Genomic DNA, 5,639 nt, shown 5'->3' with positions numbered 1-5,639 from the left:
GTACAGTCCATAGCCGGCTTTCGGCTTTTGTCTTTACAGCATTCAGTTTGCTTTCTGCCTAGCTTTCTACCTGCTGTGAAACATTTGGATGGTTTTTTCTTGTTGGTTTTTTTTCCCCCTACTTGCTCCACAACTCCCACACCAACCACCCAGCGCGGCTCGCCTTTCAGCCCCCAGACCGAGGAGCCTTGCCCTGGGACGGCCCTTACATGTCAGCAGAGTTGTTCCAGCTCTCACCCTGTCCCTACCCAGCTGAGGACGTCTGTGTCCGTGGGAGACACCCAGACACTCCCCCTGCAGCGTGGCAGCCCCCTGCCCCGTCAGTGAAAACTGCGGCAATATCGGCTAAGTTTAAAAGCGTCGGCAGGAGGTGCAGAATACGTAAATAAAGCGGCGGTTGGCTGCCGGGTATGGGTGCGATATAAATACCTTTTGTTTACAGGCCTTCGTGCCTATTCAGCGTTGAACGGCACCGCAGCCCACCCACCCCGGGGCTCACGGGGCTCGGAGAAGGGTCTCTCCAAGGGCACAACCTAAGGCAGCGCAGGAAGCCCAGCTGCCACGCTCCCAGTCGCTACGGGACACTTGCTTACAGCTACACCGACGAGGGTACGGATGAGGCTGGAACTAGCAGAAATGCTGACTCTTCTGGCCTTTTATTTGTGGAAGGTACAGTGCGCGAGCCTCGGCGGCTCACAGGAGAAGCGCGCAGTGCTGCCTAACTCTCATTCTCAGCTCACGTACTACTGCCAAAGCTCCTGCCCTGTGCTGTGCCAGATGCCGGCTGGCGTGAGCGCCTGGGCTCCTGAGGGACCCCCTTGTCCTGAGAGCCAGAGGTACTCACTTCCCTTTGCATGAGGCCTGTAGGAGATATACCCTGCAATTTAAAAAATCCGTATCAAATGTGGCAGACTCAAAAGAGGGCATTTTTAAAAAGGCAGGTTTGTTTTCTTTGTTAACTTTACGATCTACAGCCTAGCAAAGAGCTCCCTTTCAGTGTCAGTCGCTTGGCTTTCTCCCCTACTGACGAGGTCCCAGCCTCCCGGTGAGATCTCGCTGGAGATATTCTGAGTTTCCCTCGAGTACGTGGCTGCCCTGGCCCGAGGCCAGCGAAGAAGCTGACTTTGCCCGTGCCTGAATCAGCAACACGTCCAGCAGGCGACTTGCAGAGCCCAGGGAACCCTCGTAAAGAGGTTTGGGGGTGGGGCGCGCCACATCTGCGGCATCGGCCGTGGGAAAGGACCGGCGCAGTAAAACAGGTGGGTGAAACCGCGGTCCGCGCCAATACGTGCTGCTGCCTGGGGCATCACTTTGCTGCGGGTCAAGTCAGATGCTCTCTGTAAGAGTCAGTCAGGGTAAAGGCAGCAGCAGATTTCTTTTCTGCTCATTTTAACAAAGGCTGGACGGAGCCCATAGAGGAAGGCACTACGCGTCTTGCTGGGTTGGTTTCCCTGCCTTCTCGTAAGCTGTCGCGGAAACTTGCACGAGCAAAGCCTGTGCAAGCTGATGACAGCCACACACGGTTGAAGAGGGAGCAGACGGTGAGAGCAGAGGTGCGCGCTCAGGCTGTGCGCTGGAAGCTAATGCCAATGCTGCAAAATAAAGAGTGGATTTTCTTTTTTGGGTTTAGGTGAGCGCTAAACATGACATGTGCATATGTGCGTGTGTCTCTCGCAGGTTTTTGTCATACACCCCACCCTCCCACCCCAAAAAAACAACCCACACATGCCACGCGTTAAACAGTGGTTTTCCGTTGTACTTAGAAGTGCTTACATAGGTGTGTTGGTTTTTTTCTTTTTTATTTTTTAATGCAGAAACAGCAATACGATAGATTTAATACAGCTAGCAATTAGATGGGTGTAGCTTTAGAGCGTCGGCTGTTTACAAAGCAACCGCACACCTTCTTTAACTCACAGTTTAAACAAATGAACTTGCAGTGCATCACACGTGCTTTGTACAGTCACGTTCCACACGGCAGGCCAGATGCTTCACCCTGCCTTGTCCTTGTTGCCCCGACTCCAACGGGACCGCCGAGGCCATCCTGGGGACAGCGCCGCTTTCTAGCAGCTGGGTTGCTTGCCTGGACGCCCCACAGACAAAGAGTCATTTCCCCACTGAACCTCTTCTCAAATAACTTCCTAGCCCTGCAGGCCCCACGTCCTTTGGTTCATATTTCCTTTTTTCCGGGCTTGATGCACAGGACCGACGATTTCCAGAAATAGAAACAGAGGCTGATTCAGTCCAGGCTCAACATTCTCTGACCTAAACCAAACTGTCTTCGAAGAGATAGCTGTACCGTAGGCACCACCTCGGGAACAGAAGTTGCCCTGTCATAAAAAAAAAAAAAAAGAAGGAAAACAAGGCATTTCAGGCTGAGGAGGCTGAGCGGTGTGCTGGGGGCGGTGGGGGTTGGAAAGAAACAGTTCAGACGATTAGAGCGAGCTTAGCGTTGCAAAGCGTGCCATTATTTTTAATTTGGCAGTCAGAAGACAATAGATTCTGACACTGATTTCCTGTGTGCTGCGGGAGTTCTCTCCTCAGCATTCCTGTGCACCATTTTACTTTTGTGTCCCGTCCGCTTCGCTTTTGCGCTGTAGCTCTCCGGTTCTAGCTACGCTTCCCACCACCCCCATTACTCTTTGACAAGCCCAGCTCTCACTGTGCTTCCCTTCCCTTCCCTTCCCTTCCCGTATGCGCGTGCAGGGAAAAGCCCGCGCGTCTGCCACTACAGGACACGCTCTGGGAGGCAGGAGAGATGACGACGCTCCCTGACAGAGGACACAGCTGAGGGGCGGTCCGCCGGGGCTGGGGAGATGGCAGCACCTTCCCTCAGCTGCCCCATCCGAGCACGGGTGCAGGTGAGCACTGAGGAGAGACAAGCAGGCAGGAGCCGCAGAGCGAGAGAGAAAATAAAATTCACGGGTGGGTGCTACTTGCGTCTCATTTTTAGCGCAAGGGATGAATTCTCAGCACATTCTTGGAGCTGCCCCTTTGGGACTCACGGAGAAGAGGGAGGTTGGCCACGCGGTGCAGCCCAGCTCTGCTTCCCCTAAATGGTTTTACTGTTCAGGTGTTGCCCTAATCTGGCCGGTACCCCTGCAAAGAGTTTGGGATTTCTGCTGCCTCTCCGGGCCAGCCGCAGACCCTGACTTCATCGCAGCGAATGACCCTGCGCTCGTCAGAGCGGTTGCCGAGTCACATCCCGCTGCCTTCCCTGCAGAACCGGTGACCCTTTTTCAGCCCTTGCCCCCTCTTCTCTCAGCTCGTTGCCCATCCCTTTTTCAGGGCCGGCACCGATCCCGCCTCCAGCTCGCCCTGTCTCCACCTGCGAGCGCCCAACAGGAGCTAAATGTCTCCTCAAGGACGCACGGAAGAGACGCGCAGGTAACCCAGCACAGACCCCCTGCAAACATCTTCTTTCCATTTTCTTTCCTCTCCTGACACGAAGAGATGACTTAGGAAAAAGCGTACTGCTCACACTTCACCTGCACTGCTTCTACTTTCACTTTCGCTCTCCTTGGCAGTAATTAATAGCGGTGGCTGGGGGGGCTGGGGCATTCCCCCAAAGCGGCTGCAGTTACATCCGGGCGGTTGTGGCACTCCATTAGCTCTGTAGTTTTTAAATCTAAATCTTCTGGAATTGTTAGTTCTGCTCAGGAATCACCCGTACCTGCAAATTTTCTTAATAGCTACGCTTGACCCCAGCCACTGTTTAACAGCTCACCTTTATTTCTCTTCATTTAAGAACCTAAAGCTTCGTTTACTGCTTGGGTTGGAAGCAGGAGCTGTCGCTGCCTCTGAACTTTCTAACAGCCCTGTTACAATTTCAGTACTACCCGCTCCCAATTTAGCTTTCCGGGTCGATTTTCATTCTAGATTCGAAAATTTCCTTATTTTGTTTCTGATCAGGAGTCATTAATGCCTGCAGTTGATTTAGTAACGGCTGTATTTAGATTGAGCTATTAATGACTCGCAACTCTATTTATGGCATAAAAAAGGACTGCCTTTATTTTTTTTAACTACAGATTAGGAATGACTGCCTGGTTTGTTCAGTAATAGGTGTGATTAAATTTAGTCACGACTCCTCCCTAAATAATATGTATTTATTTGCACTCTAACAATTTAACCTTCCCTTTACCGGCCAGGGGCACCGACAAGTGCCCGTGCGTACCTCCGCTCCCCCTGCGCCGGCTCCCCAGGGAACAGCCTCTTACCCTGACCAGAGTCTGCAGCGGCCCGTTGTCATCCCAGCTCCTCGCCCTCGAGAAAGCGGCCGCCTGAAGCGGCGGCAGCTCCGCTGCTGCCCAGAGGGGACGGAAATGGCGCGGGGTAAAGCTCTCCGGGCCGCCTGCGTCCCGCGCGGAGGCGGTGACCTCAGCAGCCTGTACGCTGTTGGGGCCGAGCCAACAACCTGAGGAGGAGTCGCAGGGCGTAGCTGTTTCTGCAACAACCACGCTTTCCCACCTGGCTGGACAAGAAAGCGGGGCCTGCGGGGGCCTGGAGAGGCAGCATCGCTGCAGGTTGTGCCACGGCTGTTGAGAGGCCAAGGCAACACCTGAAACAGTGAACGGCACAACTAGTGAAAACCCCCAAGGTTCCGGGTTCAGTAAAGACAGGAATTGCAGCAGCACAATAAAATGATCTCACGAGGGGAAAAAAAACAGCAAAGCAAAAACCAAACCCCAAACAGAACACCATACCACTAACCCGTCTCACCGCCCCCTCAGCGCCCAAAACAGCATCCTGGGAGAAAAAAAGCAAAGCAGGCCACAAGGGACCTTTCTAGTACAGATGCCGCCAAAGAGTGCCAAGCTCTGGAATCCTTACCTCAGGCAACGCCTCCGCTTCTCTAAACGCCAGAGCACGCCTGCCCGGGGGGCTGAGACAGCCCCAAAGCTGCGACCGCCCGAGGGAACACGGGAGCACCGACGCCAGAGAAGCCCAGGGCCAGAGCCGGGGCTCTTCCACCCCCGGGCCCCGCCCCCGCCCTTCCCACAGCGCCCCGCGAAAGGGGCGGGCCGAGCCCCCCGGGGGGTGAAGGCCCCGGGAGCCGGACGAGAGCCGCCTGGAGTTCCCGGCACGGGAGGGAGGGGGGAGAGAAAACACCCAAACCGAGCCCCCCGAGCGGAGCAAACACAGGCTCGGGCTGTTGCCGGGGGGCGGGGCCTGTCGCTAAGGGGAGAGAGCCGGCACCGCCCCCCGGGCCGTTGCCGGGGGGTGGGGCCTGTCGCTAAGGGGAGAGAGCCGGCACCGACCCCCGGGCCGTTGCCGGGGGGTGGGGCCTGTCACTAAGGGGGTGTGTCCAAAGGGACGCTGGCAATGCCCCTGGAGCCATCACCAAGGGCAGGGCCTGTTGCTATGGAGGGTGGGGCCAGGCAGCACCAGCAACACCCCCAGGCTGTCACCAGGGGGTGGGACCTGTTGCTAACTGGGGATGCTGGGGAGCACACGAGCACGGCCCCACCCCACCAGGCCCTCGCCAGGGGGCGGGGCCTGTCGCAAAGGTGGGTGGGGCCAGAGGGGTCAGATATCAGCCCGCGCGTATAGACCAGTGCGTCCCAGTAATGACCAACATGCCACACAGTATGGATCCCAGTACATCCCAGCTCCCTCCCAGCGACGCCCAGTACATCCCAGTT

General features: G+C 55.9%; 1 long non-coding RNA gene across 1 annotated transcript; it reads right to left on the bottom strand.

Moving 5' to 3' along the window:
• Positions 1-1,735: 1,735 nt before the first annotated feature.
• LOC142050939 (uncharacterized) lies at positions 1,736-4,551 on the bottom strand. Its single transcript, XR_012658216.1, has 2 exons — positions 4,172-4,551; positions 1,736-2,327 (listed from the first exon to the last, which is right to left on the bottom strand). It is a non-coding gene; the product is annotated as an uncharacterized LOC142050939 (long non-coding RNA).
• Between the last annotated feature and the right edge of the window lie 1,088 nt (positions 4,552-5,639).

Source organism: Phalacrocorax aristotelis, unplaced genomic scaffold (genome assembly GCF_949628215.1).
Source record: "Phalacrocorax aristotelis unplaced genomic scaffold, bGulAri2.1 scaffold_64, whole genome shotgun sequence".
In the NCBI taxonomy this organism is placed as follows: Eukaryota; Metazoa; Chordata; class Aves; order Suliformes; family Phalacrocoracidae; genus Phalacrocorax; species Phalacrocorax aristotelis.
Note: the sequence above shows the minus strand (reverse complement) of the source record. Positions and strands in the feature narration are given on the sequence as shown.